The sequence below is a fragment of the Camellia sinensis genome, chromosome 11 (assembly GCF_055761805.1).
Source record: "Camellia sinensis isolate YWXY chromosome 11, ASM5576180v1, whole genome shotgun sequence".
Classification (NCBI taxonomy): Eukaryota; Viridiplantae; Streptophyta; class Magnoliopsida; order Ericales; family Theaceae; genus Camellia; species Camellia sinensis.
The window spans coordinates 26,008,879-26,027,645 of record NC_138971.1 but is presented as its reverse complement, the minus strand read 5'-3'; the positions used below and the strand labels follow the sequence as shown (position 1 = coordinate 26,027,645).

The following is an 18,767-nucleotide window of genomic DNA, read 5'->3' as shown; positions in this document are numbered from 1 at the left end:
TATTCTCTCATCAATGAAAGAACAATTAGGGTAGAAAAGCCCCAAACTGGGATTTTATATAACTAATAGGGAATCATCTAACCATTGCTTGAACAAGTGAACCATTTAGATATATTGGGTTACTCGTAAAATATGGTGGTTTTCTACATAGAATGGATTTTATTTCATTAAATTATACACTTCTTGGGTACATTACAAGTGACGTGGTTAGCCTTAAATTTCTATGGTTTTCAATTATTACTTTTGTTTGTACTGTAATAATTTGCACCCAACCTTTGTCATTCGCTGACACTAGTAAAATATTGATAATTTTCTCTTTAACTTTTTAGAAATTCCATAGATTCTGGAATTTGGTGATTTACATTGTAGACTCTTATCTTAAACATATAAGAAAACTAGTTAAATTTTTTTCCATGCTAATCAAATTAATGTTAGAACCCACTAGCCTGTGTCATGTTTTAAAGCTACTCTTAATCTGATTTTAACTTCCATTTATTAATTTAAGAAAAGAGATTTCATCATAGGTGTCCAAGCTGCTTATTGGGAAATGCTTGATGGGGGAAGGATCACATAAACTACTGCAAATACCTTGATGCAATCTGTGGATGAAGCATTTGACTTGGTATCTCATGGGCCCTTGGGCGACTGGAAAGGTTTGAAAGCACAAGTGCATTTCCCAAATTATTACAAGTTTCTTCAGTCAAGCATTTGTCCACCAAAACTTGTTACATATTTCACTGTGTAAAGGTTGGAATCTACCTGTTGCATTTCTACTGCATTTCTCCAGGCCCATAGAATCGCGCAACGACGACTACATGACTTCATTTGTAAGAATTTTTTGAATGTTCTTGAATGTTTTAGGTTTTCATAACTTCGACTTTTACAATGTCTTTCACTTTGTAGGAGTGCACAAATTCTATAAAACTAAAAACGCTTCTTTTTAGTTTAGACAATAGAGAATGAAAAAGAGGATGCATACAATGTTTATGCTAAGAGGGGAGTGAATAGGCCAAACCCTAGGTATTACAAGCCAATTAAAAATTTAGATTAACTAATAATAGAAACCAGTTCAACATAACAATTCAAAGTATTGTCAATGAATCCAAAGGCAACCACACAAATTCCAGTCATAATAAGATACACAAGCAATATGCATGGAAAACCCTAGAAACAACCATCCCTGTGCGGAAAAACCACGAGTAGCCCTCTTAGAGTTAACAACCCATTAGACCAAGTGTTTCAAATATAAAATTTAGGAAAAATGAGTTTGAACCTGAATTCAGATGCAGTTTGTCCTTGATGTCTACAGCCACAAACCTCTTGTTTGATCTCCACTTGCAAGTGACTATAAACACAAAACTCCATTGAATTCTCCCGCCTCCCTCTCTGTCTAGATAGTGCGATCGTGAATTCCCTCTCTTGATTCATTTCTCTGCTTAATTTGCTCTTTCCAAATATAGCTACTACCATTAAAGCACATGTTTTGAGCTTTGGTCTCTTTTACTCACTCCATTCATTCTCTTTAACCTCTCTGTCCATGGTTGTGGGTGGCTTCTATACTCGGTTTTGGGTTTGCCATGGTTGTTTAGTCACAGTTGGACAGCTCCATGCAAGGTCTTTCTATTATTGTAGGTTGAGCAGTGGTTGTAGGGGTGCCAACTTGCAAATATTATATAAATATATATATATATATATTTAATAAGTAGAAGATGAAGATGACACAGATTTTTTGTTTTGTCCTTTTGTAAATATTACATAAGTGTAATTGCCTTTTTACGTTAAAAGGTGACTTTGGCTTGATTTTTTCTCATCCCGACTCTCAGATAGGCATGTTACAATATCCATCAATTTGGACATAGTTCGTAACAATGCATTACTCCCAAACCACATGAGGGTTATGTGATCATTTTCAAACAACACATGGTAAAGTGCTTATAGGGCAATCCACAAGGGGTAAAAATGGATTTTTCCCTAATCTGTTTATACTACCACCCTATTATTAAAGACAATCCTTTAATTCTTACATGTGCTTTTTGCTAATTTAGGTGATAGTGGCATTGCAACTAATGTCATCGAAGAAAGTGAAGCTGAAGGAGAGGAAGCAAGAAAATTCTTGGAAGATGTTCGTGCTACATTTCCTCAGGTTTGTTTGTTTAAGCACCCTCATTGAATGTATTTTTAATCATCAATTATGCTAAATTCTTCTTAGAATATGTAACGCCCCGAAATAATTACTATAACCCATACTCAACATGAAAAACTGATCACAATAATAAAGTAGTTATCTTTCATTGATTTACAATTAACCTTTACAAAAGAGTGATATAATTGAAAGATAAGATAAAAGTTAGACAAATAAGAAATTCCCTAAAGGTTTACATCTTTCCAAGATGATGCTTGATTATAACAAAAGTAGACTTAAGTCCTATATAGTTAAAGCCCTTGGCTTTTACAAAAGTAAATACGGTAAATACACAAAAAAAGCTCTCGCTTCAAGTCCTCCCAAGCTATTGCCTTGGTAGAGGCACATCATCGGCACCTAAAATGTTTTTCCCATATAGGGTAAGCCAAAGCCCAGTAGAAATAATCCAACACAGTATATGAATCTTAACAAAGGTATAAGATGAATGTATATGCAATGTGCGTGCCAAAACATTTTATGTCTCTTTCCAAAACCATGCAATGCCAAGTTAATATTATGGTTCATAAATCATTTCCCTTTACAATAGAAACTAGGGTAGTGAATCACACTCTGGGAATTTCAAAACTATACAACCTTTCCAAAAATTTCGTCCGAAGGAAATCGGAAACCGGTACTCATGTAAACATAGGCTATACAAGCACTACTATTTCCATTTCACGGAAATTTCGTCCGCGGGATTAGCACCCATGTATATGCGCGATTTTCAGGACTTTCACCTTGGACATACATGTCAATTTATTTGATGTAACAACAATTCCTTCCTAGATTCACCCATTTTCTCAAAACAGTAGCATTTCCAATATATAAGTGTGAGATAATGCTCAATGCAAATGAATGAGAAAATAGTTTCAATTCTCCTAATTCACATACAATTTCTACAACACTTATAGCTATCCTCCACCAATAGCCCAAGATAGATATTTCGAAATAGATAAACAATTATCAATAAAAATAAATTCTACAAATTTTCAAGAGGTGAGTGATAATGCATATCTAACTCCACCTTCCTCATCAACCTCAATCCAATTTCACAATTTCAATGTCAATCTCATAATTTATATAAAATCATCATTTGAGGCATTTAGGGCAAAATCCATTTTCTTTCCAAAATCCATCCTAAATACCAAAATCAACTATTTGTTCCCAACTCAACATTTTCTTCCATACCAAAATCATTTTGAAGGACCTATTTGAAAAACCCCTCTTTTGATTTTTACCCAAAACCCTAGGTTATTCCAAATCTTCCAAAATCTCAATATTGTTTAGAAATAACAAATAACAATGGTAAAACTCATAAAAAGTGTGAAAAGTATCCCTACCTCAAGCTAAAACACGAGAGAGAGCGAGAGAGAGAGTGAGGAAAACCCAAAGATGCCAAAAATCAACTTTGTTCCAATTAGAACAAAGCCCTCGTCGAGCTCTATCTTTTTAATAGAGGCACACGGGTGAAAAGATCAACAGATCTAGGTGGATTTGTAAAGAGAATGTGAGTTTTAGAGAGAGAGTGTCTCAACTTAGGGCTTTCAAATGTTTTGAGAGAGAGAGAGAGAGAGAGCGAGAGAGAGAGAGAGAGAGAGAGAGAGATGAAAAGTGATGTACAAAGTGACTTTTATGGATTGATATACGCACAGACTGCTCGAGTGCAAGAAGTGTCGCTCGAGCGTCCAAAAACAAAAGATGTGACCGCTCGAGTAGAAGAAGTTTCAATCGAGCATAAAATACAAAATCCCAGTAGTTTTACAAACAGAGAGCCACCGCTTGAGCACAAGAAGTCTCGCTCGAGCAAGACACCGCTCGAGCAAAGAATGCACACTCCGAGTAGTTTTGCAGGTTTGCAAAAGTACTGAGAGTTCACAAAGTCCGCTTCAGTGTAAGAGTCAAAATATGGGCAACAACAATTTTGAAAAACTAACTCTCAACCTGTTTCAAACACAACCCTAACAGTCCAATGACCAAACTCAATGAGGAAAAGGAGAAACAAGACATGAATCACATGTAAGACGATGAAACCCAAATCCAGAACATCAAATGGGTTGGGTCTAAACCAGAATCACTATAACCTTCCCCCCCTTAAGGAATTCCATCCCCAAAATTTAAACCAAACATCAAATCCATGTTTTAAACCAATTACAACAAGGGTAGTACATCAAATTCATCACCATGAACCATCTACCGGTCATCCATTCTTATCATAATGATAAACAAGTTCTCGATATTGAATATACAATTCATATTTTCAAAACAAATACAATGTTTATATTTAATCAATACAGCAAAGTTTTCAATACATTCTCAAACATCAATAAATAGGTCCGGGTACATTTTCAGGTTCGTCATTATGTGAAAACGAGGCAAGTAACATATTGTGTGCTTAATCAATTAATTGACTATGTCAAAAATCTTGAGAAGATTAGGTTATTGGAAGAAAAAGAGACGATTCATTTTCATGATGTTGTCTAGTCTCGATGATAAATATTTTTTTGTCATTTTTCCTTCTTATGGTCTTCCTTTATATATTTAATTTAATCTTTTTTTTTTCATTTATATTGAGAGTATTATTTCAATTTTTATGCAGACCAAATTTAAAAGGCTACTAAGGAACCCTTCTTTAGAGAAGATTCCAAACAGTGTCCATCATTTCCTGGTAGATCTTCCTTCTTCTGTCCATCAGCAACTTGCAGGTTCTCCCAAAGAGATAATGAAACTACGTGGTGTGATGCTATTTAAGGAGGGTTCGAAGCCTGATGGTATTTGGCTCATTTTAAATGAAGTGGTGAAGGTAATTAAACAATTTGCCTGGGCCAATTAGAATCTGAGGGATAAAATTTTATTTCATTTGAGATCTCTCACAATTTTTGAATTTCAATATGTCACAAATGCGAATTTCTATTATGTAGTGGGCAAGTAAGAGTTTAAAAAATAAGCACTTATTACATCCAACATTTATTCATGGAACTACTCTTGGCATGTATGAAGTGCTGATTGGCAAGCCATGCGTATGTGACATGATCACAGATTCTATGGCACTATGTTACTTCATTGAAGTTAAAAAGATACGTACAGTGCTCAAATCTAATTCAACAGCAGGTATGATGATATTGGGAGTTTGTGATTCTAATCAGTGTAGAACATCTACGGCCTCATTCATTGGCATCTATGTTACCTAGACTTTTCAAAATTTGTAAAGCACCCACGTGTAGACGCGTTCCGGGGAACTCCTCGACATCTGCGCGTGGCACTTGCAAGGGCGGGGCGGGGATCTCGTTTTGTTCCAAGCTACTATAGTTCGGACTTAAATGTCACGGTTCTGAATCTAATCTTACAATGTGCGATGTAAGACCGATAAATCACCAAAGAGTCCAAATCCGAAAAATCATTTTGGAAAACTGATTTTTAATAAAGAAGTGCCAAACATGGACTGCTTTACCAGATACAGAGTCGCCACCTAAATATTTTATTTTGGGGGAATTTCGGAAACCTTGACTCGTGCTGAAGGCCACATGTCCGTCATCATCAAAGTTGCCTCGGCTTGGGAACTTGGGTACGAGAGGGGAAGGTCATGCAATGAGCACCCCCGCTCACCCGATCAAAGATCGGCCTGTACTAAGCATGTTATTTTGTTTTTAAAAACACATGTGCTCTTATTCCGATTAATTAGCAAATCTTACTACGTGATGCGCACAGCATACAAGTATAGATTAGATCGCCTAATTTGGAACACAACATTGCATATTCGTTTGTGAAAATGGTTTGAAGTTTGCTACTTGCAAATAGGCTAAATCGGGGATTTGATGAATTGTTCCAATTCAAGTAATCCAACTTTCACCCATAGGCATTCAGGCAGTTATACCAAATAAGCAATTAGCCTCATGGCAAGCACGCTTTCATGGCAGCATTAACACATATGCAGTATGCTAAAGCGTAAACACTCACAGTGTACTCCGAGCCAAAATAGAGAACTAGTTAGAAATCATACATGATCCTGGTTCATGTTAAAATGGCTAATGCAACACATGCAAGAATGCAACTAAAATAGGCTCAGCTATTCTAGAATGTCATGCGAAATGCAACTTGTTACATATATTCAAATTGGAATTGAAATACAATGCAGTTAGTATGATGCGCCGAGCCTGGTGCATGCAATACAGATGAATGAATGCACGCATGCGAAGCATAAGGATGCTAATCGGAATATACCCTAAAACTAACCATCGCAAGCGGTTAAGTAAACGAGAGAAAGAAATGGGGGTTGGAAGACATGCATCACACACACACACGCTTACTACAACACTATGCCCTGTCGACGGAGGGACCGAATAAGAAGCTAACCAGCTAATCTAAGCTAATTAAACTAATTATTACAAAACAAAATAATTAACTAATCCTAGTTAACTAATTATTACAAAACAAATTGAAATAGCTAAACGCATTAACTATTAAAGTTCAAACCAAAGCGTAAACTAGCTATCTAAACATGGCAGCTAAGTAAAGCAGTAAATCAGGGGGGTTCTTAGAGGGAGAAGACTGGATGCATGCTCGGTCGCCTCGTTTGGAAATCCAGTGCGATGCCCGGATTTGCCTCTGTTTTCAATTGTCCTTAGAAACTTGCACGAAGCTCCAGAAAGATGAAACTCCATCCTGGGAACCTGTAGGAGGGTGGCCAACCAATTATTGGTGTCTGCAACCATGGCCGACCACCTATCTTTGTTGAAAGTCAGAAAAAGTGGTCGGCCCAGTTAGTTTTTCTGGCTGGCCGACCAGTTGTTGCTGCTAAACTCCAGTTTGCTGCAACAGAGACCAAAAAAGGGCATGGCAATGCATTTGCAAGATATGTGTGCACAATCACCCTCCCTATCATGCCATGAGCTCAAGGGAGTGTAGTTCTTGACCCTCGGGCCACCAATCGCGCATTTCAATGCATGATGGCCGAGAGGCGAAGTTGCACAATTCAATATAAAATGAATGCACAAGTAAACACATAAACCCTAGAACTCTATCATGTATGATCAAGAGCATCGGCGATCGAGAATCGAGGCACGTTTCATCGCTTTGAGCATGAAACGAACCTTTTTTCCCGTGTTTGGACAAACACCTATTCCAAACACAATGCAACAAATAACATGGCATGCACAATGCGACTCAAGCATGCAAACATGCAATGTGACCTAAGCATGCAAATATGCAATGCAACATGAACAACCTAACAAGGCTAATGGCATGCAAAATGCACAATGCTAATACATGCAACTCAATGCAATACAACTTAGTCATGCAAGCATGCAAGGGGCAAGTGTGCAAACATGTAATTAACATACTAGCATACATTATGCTATGAATTACATGGCATACACAATGCTCAAGACAACTAGCATACGCAATGCAAAGGGTAACTAGCATACACAATGGAATGAACGTGGCATATACAATGCTAAATTAATCATGCAAACAACATGGCATACTCAATGCTATGAACTACATGGCATACACAATGCACAATGCTAAGGCATGCATATTCAATGCAAGACAACAAGGGCAACTTAGCAATGTTAGGGACATGCATACCCAATGCAAAGCAAAATAAGCATGCAAACAACATGATACAATGCAACTAGCATACACAATGCGAATGGACATGGCATACACAAATGCCATGAGCCAATATGGCATACTCAATGCAATGACTAATAAGCATGCGAACAGCATATAAACAAGCATACTAAATGGACTTAAACCAAAAAGGGGGGGGGGGGTAGACCTCAGTCATGCCTAAATCAGTGGCCATAATGCTAAAATAAAGGCATGAAATGTAAAACAAAGCATGCACATGCAAGTGCCCATTGACTAGGCCTAAGAGCACAACTATCAAGAGTGCTCAACAAGCGATAAACATGGAAGTGTAACCACATTATATGCGCTGAAATTAGATATGAAATGATGCCAAATCATTTAAACAATACAAGTAAAGCATGCTAGGGTCCTAAAGCATGAAAGCTAATAAAGAGGACTACAAAGGAGGCATGCAATACATGGAAAATATGCATGAACCAATCATGGATAGAGCATAATTAGGTCTAAACAAAGACCAAAACATACTAAGATGGAGGCCCAAATACCTAGGCAAGATGGCATATATGCTAGGCCACAAGCTAGGCAACAATGCACAACACTTAAAGGCATTCAAAGCATGAATGAAATGGGAATATGGCAATGCTAAAAGCTCTGAAATGAAGTAGTAAATGATGCCAAATCATCTACATAGCTCAAAGATAGCATGCATGAATCAACAAAGCACAAAGCTAGCAAGGCCAATTACACTACAGCTATACAAAGCATGAAGCATGTGACCAAGGCAACCTAAAATAGTCCTAGAACATGTCAAAATGAGTCTAAAACATGTATGAAAGGAAGCCAAAACACGCTAGCATGAAGGACATACGGCATGATGCATACAAGGCAAATAAGGTGGATTACACTACACCTATTAAGGCCAAGCATGGGATGACTTAACCAACAAAAATTAGAGTTATATCATGGAAAATTAACCCCAAATAAACACTGAATGATGGCTTGCAAGCCAAGGCATGAAGGCATACGCAATGATTCATGTTAAGACATAAAGGGGGGAAACCCTCCAACGCATTGAATAAGTGATAAATGCAAGTGCATGACAATGAAACATGGACTGAAATAACATATTAAATGATACCAAATCATTCAAATAGTCCAAGTAATGCATGCTAGTGGACTTGATGCACAAAGCTAACAAGCTAGAATGAACCAAGGTTATACAAAGCAAGCCATGCATGGTCAAAACGACACAAATCAGAGCTAATGCATGTTAAAACATGGACAAAAGATTCTTGGAGTTAAGCCAAAAGCATGCTAGAATGACATGTTAAAGCATGATGCATGTTAAGCTAATTCATGGAAACGCACTACAAGTGCATGGAGCATGCAAGAGCCAACCAAACCAACCCAAAACAGAGTCATGGAATGCTAAAACAACACCAAAACAAGCTGAGATAGAGCCAAAACATGCTAGAAAAGCATGCTACTTCATGAGGCATACAAAGCTAGTTTGCAAAATTTACACTACAAGTGTATAAAGCATGCAAGGGATGACAAAACCACCCTAAAACAGAGTTATAGCAGGTCCTAAAAGTGACAACAAAAGTGCCCAAACAAAGCCTCAAAGAAGTAAAAATACATGCTCATTTGGTTCGCCATCAACAGAAGTAAACAAGAGAAGAGGGGAGGGGGACAACCCTCACCCATTTGGGACATCAAAACCCCCTTTTCACCACTGAAATTCCTCTAGAATTCAGTGGTTTAAAGGCCAAAAAAAGTTGGCTTGAAAGGTGGTGAAAGATGGCTCAAGAGGCTTTACAAGCCAATGAGCAAAAGGGGGGAAAACCCCCTAGCCAAACAAGGCACAAACCAACACTATTAGGACCGAAAAACAGAGGAAAAACAAAGGTTTTTGTAGTTCAACACCACCCCAAAAATAGTTTACAAAGGTGGTAAAACAAGCATGCAAAGCAAAGTTTTAAAGGGACAAGTGCTTACCCTTGAAGCACCTTGAAGGACAGCGGCAAAACCAGCCAAAATCTGAGCCAAAATCATACTTTTGGAGCTCCAACTGATCCTCAAAGAACCTCTGCCCAATGGTGGTTAAGTTTGGTTATGGGTGCCTAGGCAAAGAAGAGGTATATCTTCAAGTATATCTCTTGTATGCACACAAGGTCAAGAGGGAGGGCCAACTAGAGAGAAAAAACTGAGATTTAGCTTTGAAATTTCTAGAGAGAGAGAGAGGCTCCCAAAATATCTTCAATCTTCTCCTTTGCAAAAATGAGAGATATGACTCATATATAGCAAAAGGCAAGAGTTGGTTCGAAATATCTGAGTTTGGAAATATCTGGAGCAGTACACAACAGCTGGAGGGAAAAGATCTTCGAAAAATCTGAGTTTGCGACCTGTAGACTACTTTTCTGGTCGGCCAGCTAATTTTTTTGGTCGGCAGGAAAATTTTGCTCTCCAGATCCAACTTCAAATAGGCATAACTCCTTCATCCGGACTCCTTCTCAGGTCATTCTTGTGTCCAAATTGAAGCCCCGGAAGTAAGCTTTCCAACGGTGGCTGCCTTGCATCGAAATTCCAACTGTACAAAAGGTTATGCCTATTTTGGTGAAGCCGCTCAGTTTCGATCCTTCTCGAATTCTTGCCGAACTTCTCCCAAACTAGTTTTCTTCTCTCATTTCTCATTTTCTTCAACTCCAAACCCCTAAACAAGGTGTTTTAAAAGATTTTTCAAAGATTTCATCTCTCTTTCATTCATTTCCACTTTGTCCTCGCTCAGTTTACCGAAAGGCGCAACTTTTAACAAAATACAAGCGTCGGAACATCGTAGAAACTTTGTTTCAAAAATGTTTTGAAAGAGAGGATTTTAAGGTCTAAAAACCATTCAAAATAGCTTTGGTCCAAAATGGGGTGTGGGGTTAGGATTTGACTCTCCTCTTGCCGAAGGAATCGAACATTTACACTGCAAAACTTTCAACACCAAGTAAACCATTAGTAATGGCACCCAAGTCTTATGGGCGGTCAAAAATGAGGTGTCTACAGTTGCCCCTCTTTGACAGAACTTGGAAGTCATAAAATGACGTGATTGAATGTCAAGGTCCAGAGACGACCCATTTTTGACAATGCCGAAGACTTGGACAAACAGGTAAGATAATAAAGAGATGCGCCCACAAACAAGGGCAAAATGCAAATGACATGCACAATGCCAAACATAACTTATGATCATGCAAAGAGGGTTGTGTTGAAGCAATTATGCAAAATAAATGCAACATTTTAAGCCAATGCTATGCGAGCAAATGCTACAGTAAACCCGTACATAAGCAAGTAAACACGAACCAAACTACATCTCATGCAAAAAGGATGTAAGAAAATACGCGATCTTAACTACGGCTTACGTAGGGAAGATCAAAAGCGACTATCGGGAACACCCAAAGCCTCAGACAAGATGCCAACGCGTTGCACGTGAATGGAAAATGGGTGGTATAAGCATTGGAACACGTTCCGAATGCTCTTAACCAAAGGGAAAGAAACATAGGGACACGTCCCGATGTTTCAGAATGGTATAAGCATTGGAACACGTTCCCAACGCTCTTAACTAAAGATGGAGAAACCTAGGGACACGTCCTGGTGTTTTGGAATGGTATAAGCATTGGAAAGCATTCCCAATGCTCGTAACCAAAGAGGGAGAAACATAGGAGCACGTCCCGGTGTTTCGAAATGGTGTAAGCATTGGAACACGTTCCCAACACTCTTAACCAAAGAGGGAGAAACATAGGGACCCATCCCATTGTTTCGGAAAGAATGAGAAACATAAGGACATATCCCCTTGTTTGGAAAGAAGGAGAAACGTAGGGACATATCCCCGTGTTTCGAAAAGAAGGAGAAACCTAGGGACATATCTCTGAACAAGAAGGAGAAACGTAGGGACATATCCCCGTGTTTCGGAAAGAAAAGAAACATAGGGACATATCCCCGTGTTTCGGAATAAAGGAGAAACGTAGCGACATATCCCCGTGTTTCGGAATGAAGAAGAAACGTAGGGACATATCCCCATGTTTCAGAAAGAAGAGAAACATAGGGACATATCCCCATGTTTCGGAAAGGTACGAGCATTGGAACGCATTCCAAATGCTCTAAACCAAAGAGGGAAAAATATAGGGACGTATCCCCGTGTTTTAGAAAGGAGGAGAAACATAGGGACATATCCCCGTGTTTTGGAAAGAAAAGAAACATAGGGACATATCCCCGTGTTTTGGAAAGAAAGAGAAACATAGGGGCATATCCCCATGTTTCAGAAAGAGGGAGCATACATAACAATGCAACAAACAGAAAGGCACACCTCTCAGCGTATCACACGCAAGAGAGGAAAGGGAAAAAGCTCTCAGCGTATCACATGCTATAAAGGAAAGGGAAAACCTCTCAACGTAGCACACGCTAGAGAGGAAACAAAAAACCTCTTAGCGTAGCACACGCTAGGGAGGAAAGAGAAAACCTCTTAGCGTAGCACACGCTAGAGAGGAAAGAGAAAAATCTCTCAGCGTAGCACACGCAAGAGAGGAAAGGGAAAACCTCTTAGCATAGCACATGCTAGAGAGGAAAGAGAAAACCTTTTAGCGTAGCACACGCAAGAGAGGAAAGAGAAAACCTCTAAGTGTAGCACACGCTAGGGAGGAAAGAGAAAACCTCTTAGCGTAGCACACGCTAGAGAGGAAAGAGAAAAATCTCTCAGGGTAGCACACGCAAGAGAGGAAAGGGAAAATCTCTTAGCGTAGCACACGCTAGAGAGGAAAGGGAAAAACCTCTCAGCGTATCACACGCTAGAGAGGAAAGGGAAAACCTCTCAGTGTATCACACGCGAGAGGGGAAAGGGAAAACCTCTCAGCGTATCACGTGCGAGAGAGGAAAGGGAAAACCTCTCAGCATATCACACGCTAGAAAGGAAAGGGTTGTGCAAGAAAGCGCAGTCATCCAAATGCATGTCAAACGCGAGAGGAGAAGGGTAAGTCCAAACGCATGCCAAAGGCGAGAGGAAAGGGAAACCAAACGCGTGCCAAACACGAGAGGTAAAAGGTAACCAAACGCGTGGCAAACGCGAGTGAAAAGAGAAACCAAACACGTGCCAAACGCGAGAGGAAAAAGGTATCAGTCAAACTGAACCAGAACTTCTCTGAATGAACAGTACATACAATATCGTGCATGAATGAGAAAGAAATTGATAGGTGGAATACAATACAATGCATGATGTTAAGGAATGCAACAAACAAACTAAGCGGCGCTTTAGAAAGCACCTTATGATATGAGTGGCGGTGAACCACTCTACTCCGATGGGGATCTCCCCTTGCGTTTTTCGAACACTTACCTTCAACTCACAGTATAAGGGTTCTGAAATACTGACAAGGAGTAACATCTACTGGGGAGACTATGGATGCCGCTTTTCTTCCTAATCATACTCACAACTTTCCCTATTCTTCAATGGGGTGATAGACTAGGTTGGATCAGTACCCAGGGCCGAGGCGCAAACCTGCTACCTTAACCTATGGGGCTTCCATACAGATTTCACGCCGGGGATACACCCCTGGGTATTCAAACCAGGCTTTAGTCTCGGAAATTCCAAACCTTTGTGTTCTGGGCATCAGCCATTCGAACTCTAGTTTCCACCGTCGCGATTGATCTCTTAGGAACTCATTGCAAATATAGCCAAGATGCCTCTGGCAGGGATTAGTACTCAAGGAGAGCACTTCTGATCACTGTTCTAGTATCAAAATAGTCAATACAGTATTCTGTTTACTTTGAACACACAGCTCGTACAACACACTGCTCATTTTAAACACACAGCTCATAACACCGCATTCTAGTTTATTTGGCACACAGCTCATACAGCGCACTGCTTATTCTGAACACATAGCTCAAAACATAGTACTTGGTTTACTTTGAAAACACAGCTCATATAGCACACTGCTAATTCTGAACACATAACTTATAACACAGTACTCGGTTTATTTTGGCACACAGCTCATACGGCACACTGCTTACTCTGAACACACAGCTCATTCTGATCATATGGGATGCAGTGACGGAACTTGAAGAAGTTGAAGCAAACTCAGATGCTCCAAATTTTTCGTCTTTTCTTTTGCTTCGCATCCCGGAACCCATATAGCTTCAAATAGGTCCTAGTTTTACTGTTCTCACATGACCGGGGTTGAACCCTGCAGTTTTGGAAAGAACAAAACTTGTTTTGTAAAAATATAGAGAATGGCACAACACTCTAAGCACAAAACGATATTATTTTTTTTGAAATTGAGAATGAGTTTTTGATTGGGGTACTGAGCCTACAACTGACCACAGCCAAAACGACTCAACGACAGAAAACAAAGGGTAAACAACCTAAAACACATCGAGAAACACTCGAAATGACTCAAAACAAAAATCGAGACAAACAAAACACACATACAACACTCAGATGTGTTCCAATGGCAAGAGACCTCTCAGTTCGCGAGGAGCCAGTTTCTTCAGGTATTGTTTCCCACCCTTTTCTTATTTGTGATTCTCGTATCACTCTAACACTCAATCTCTTGTTTTCTGAAAAAACCATTTTCTCACTTTTTCTCTCATCGCACGTCTCTCTATTCTTCAATCTCTTTTTTTTTTATCCCTCCCCTAGGTGGTTGATGGATAAACAAGATGTTGCAGGCTCTCGCCCCTAGCATTCTGCTAGATTCTTCTTCTTCTGCTCACAGTAGTGAACTTTTCCACAGAGGAATTGTGACAAGATGTGAAGCAGATCCATAACTGGCAGCGGTTGACGACGCCCTTAGCCAGTATGGATGTGATCAGACCTGCCTAGATGAGGGAGTGGAGTATGCTGGTCCACTTTATTTCGTGCTTCGCACCTGGCTTGATACCTCGCTGCGTAGAGGATGTTGAGAGCTTTCAGCCCTTTTCTGTTAGCTTCCGTTCTGCCCTTTTCTGGCAAGTACAGTGCCCTTCTGGCAAGTATGTTGGCAATGGGAAAAAGACAGAACACCTGACTCAACTGTGCCCCTAGTTCATCATTTTGACCATTTCTTGTTTTGTTTTTCTACTAAAACAATTTTGACCAACATGAGAGTTAGATTAACATACTTGTGTCAACATTTTGATTCAAAATCATGCAAGTTAGGCTATGAGCACTGAAAATTTTCCTTTTTTGGGTCCAAGATATGGTCCAGTTTTGGAAAATGTGGAATAGTTTTCGAGAAAATTAGTCAACCTCAGTAAAAATTCTCAAAAACTGTTTTTACAAATGGCCACTGCTCGACCGATACGGAATTTACCCTTGAGATGCACAACCTCAGATCCATAACAATGGAAAAATTGCCCCTTGTCTGAATGGCACTTCATGGCAATGGAAAAGTTGCCCCTTTGTTTGAATAGCACCGCAGCACACTACATGGCAACGGAAAGTTGCCCCTTGTTTGGATAACGCTGCAGCACATTGTAATCAGTTCTCATATACAAAGAAGACAAAGATGATCAAAACCATTACATGGACATAATTGATTTGGAAGTGTTTATGGCTGGACTTCAAAATTAAGTTGCCTACGTATCCCAAACATGGGAATCAAGCCTTACGTAGTTCCGGTTGGTTAAGGTACACTCGGATATTAACCTCTACTTTTACGCTCTAACTTTTGCCAAGGCCGCCCTTTTCTAGGTTTTCAACCTTACGAGCTTTGTTTTTCTTTTCTTTTCAATTCTTTTTTTTCATTTCTTTTTTTTTCAGAATTTTCAAGATTTCTTCATTTTTCTTTTTTTTTTTCTTTTCTTTTTCTTGCTCTAACTTTTGCCTAGGTCGCCCTTCCGGGTTTTCGGCCTAGTGAGCCTCTCAAGGGTAAAAGTGTAGCTTTGTCCATGTCAAATGGTTTTAGGATCTCGAAGCCATCTAAATCCAGAAGAATGGCTACTGTTTGTTGATGATGTAGAAGTCCATCCAATGGGGGCAGAAGTTGCCCCTAGTGTTGTGGATAGGAACTCGGTTGTCTTTCAGCAATACTTTCTTCTTTCCTCCCTTCTGGGATTTGGCATTCTTGCTGATCTTCATTGGCTTGAGAAATGTCCTAATTTTTCGTTCTTTGAGCACATTTGAAATTCTTTTGCCCCTAGTTTAAGGGTTACTTCTAATCTAGCTTCGCAAGCTTCTTTTGTCAACATCTGATCTTCTTGATCTGATTTTCTTTGCCCTAGTTCGAGGGCTACTTCTGATTCGGCCACATAGGCCTTATATTGTGGTTGACTGTTGAACATTCTGAATCTAAGTTCAAGGTTTGAAAGCAAAAGGGGGTCGAGTCTCGAGGCTGAGAGCGATCCTAGGCTGCACAATTTCAAGAGCGATTCCACATAGGTCTTCGCAAGACTGCGCAAAACATTTTTTGAAATCTTTTAAGAAAGTGACAAATCGCTCGTGCTGAAGATAGTGTAGAACCAATCTAGATCAAGCCAGGATCCTTCTCAGTACTCATATTAACAATCATGATCTCATTCATTAAGGGCTTAGCAAGCCTCTTTTTCTCTCAGATCAAATTTTGCAAATCTCGAGGAATTCCTCCCTCTTCGTTTTCACCACAATGTTCAAAAAGTTTTGAAAAACTTAGGTCAATGCAATGACTTCAAGGCGCAGAAGACCAAGTGAAAAACCCTGTCGTTTCATTTAGAACTTCCGGCACAACTGGCACAAGGCAGAAGCAAACACAAGAGTGCAAAAATCACTGCTGTTTCATTCAAATCTGTCGGCACAACTGGCTCCAAGGCAGAAACAGACTCAAAAGAAAGTGAAAAGACAAACACAAAACAGGCAAGTGATGTTCGATGTAACACCCCCGAAATCACCCGATTATAACAAGACAGGACTGACTCAATACAACAAGACAGACCCGAAACAAAAAGATTGACCCAAAACAATGAGACAGACTCAACACAACAAAACCGACTCAATACCCAAGTTAGAAAGTACAAAAATTAGCATTCGCAAATGCTCAAAATAGTGCATGCCATACGCCACATCTGGAGTAAATTAAGCGCCGCCCACAGGTGGTTCATCCCCCGATCACATCACATTATCCCCCACAAGTTCAATGATCAAGTGTCGCTAGCCTTTGCAAGACTGGCACGGCGATGACCTTGTTTTCAATCAGATCTTGTACATCGTGGCGAAGACGGATGCAACTATCAGTTTCATGACCTGTTTGTTGATGGAAAGTACAGTATTTAGTCGGGTCATGCCTTGGAGGGAGAGGATCGAGTAGAGGCCGTTGTTCTAACGGTTTCACATGTCCTTTCCTGAGTAGGACCCCTAAAGCTTTAGATAGAGGCATATAAAGCGGGGTGAAAACCCTCTTGCCTCGGGGTAGATAGTCCGAAGTTCGGGGGTTTGGATTGGATGCACCAACAAAGGGGGTGGCTGTTTTCAGAGTGGTGGTAACCATTCCAACTTCAGAAGATCTTGCAGCTGCGTCACCACTGACGGTCGCATTCGAACTGCGTATGTAACCCTTCTTGGGTGACTCCCTTTCGTGGCCAAACAGACCTTGTTTCATTGCGTCTTCAATCTGTACCCCTATCTCGTGTAGATCCGCAAACATGGGAAGGGATAAGACGATCATCTTTTGCATCAGCCTGGGTTGGAGGTTGCACACAACCATCCTTATCTGGTCTTTGTCGGAAGGCCTTATAGTCACCATCGAGGCCTTTGCTCTCTATCTCGTCACAAACTCTGAAAAACCCTCATTCGGCTCTTGGCAGGTGACTTCAAGATCACGAGTTGTGACCTCAATCTGTGTGTTATAGGAGTATTGAGCGATGAAGGCCTAAACCATCTCTTCCCAGTTCTATTTCACAAGGTTCTCCAATTTCGCATACCATATTGTGGCTATCCCAGACATGGTTCGGCCGAATAGTGACAGCTTCTGGGCTGTGGTCAAGCCCATTGGCCTCAGGATATCAGAAAATAGGTGGAGGTGCACCATTGGGTCTCCAGAGCCATCGAAGTGGTCAATATGTGGCATCTTGAACCGGTCCAGTAGAGTCACGACCGAATCGGTGTATCCATCCTCTATGTCTAGAATGGATTTCACGCCTTGAGCCTTCATTGACAGCTTTTCAAGCTTGCTCACTTTTAACGCAGTTGGATCCACTTCTAACTCGAAAGGGGCCTCAATTGAGTAGGCCTATGCTTTGGAAGTCTGAGGTAGAGTGGGGTCCACCGGAATATCTGTATTCTCCTGGGCATTAGCGGTAAGGGTAGGAGCCCTTGGTGCAAGAGTTTCTACTGGAGGTGGGTGGGATACAGAAGTTGTTCCCTGTTGTGTTTATAGCTGCTGCTGTTGAAGCCTAGCGATGAGTTTGGCCTGCTGGGCAATGTCTTCGGTCTGGCGTGCAGCATCCCGCTGCATGGCCTGCATGGTCTCTTGGAGTTGACGCATCATATCCTCCATATTAACTAAAAACTACTGATCTAACTGAACAAGTGTGTATCCCCTTTTTGAGGTGGAAGCAGATATCTCAGCCCAACTGCGCACAGGTGAGGTGGATAATGACCGTTGATTTGAAGACTGTTAAACTGGTGATCTGTGCCTGACTGGCCTTTTTACCCTGCCTCTGGCGAAGGGACACTGATTGCCCTTGAATTGAATCTCCGACCTGACAAAGTCTATCAGCACAAGTCCAATGCACCTGGGGGATATTGGAGCCTTCTGAAGCTATAGTTCTAAGACTACCTAGCAAAAGAGAAAACATGCAACATCTCAGCCCAATTTCACCATAACAGATATGAGCAAAGCTGAATGACTGCGCTCTCTGCTAAATTATGCCCAAAAGTCTGCCTGTAAACTGATACCCTTAGGTAAAAATGATTCCCCCAAAATACTGATGCCCTCAGGCCTGATTCCCAGACTTGCAAACTGATACATGCATTCTTGTAGAGACACACTCTAAAAGCACATAGCAAGCAAAT

The 18,767-nt window shown here is 40.4% G+C and overlaps 1 pseudogene; it reads left to right on the top strand.

Annotated features, from left to right (window-relative positions):
• LOC114302240 (sodium/hydrogen exchanger 7-like) overlaps positions 1 to 18,767 on the top strand; it is a 35,651-nt pseudogene that overhangs the window by 1,979 nt on the left and 14,905 nt on the right.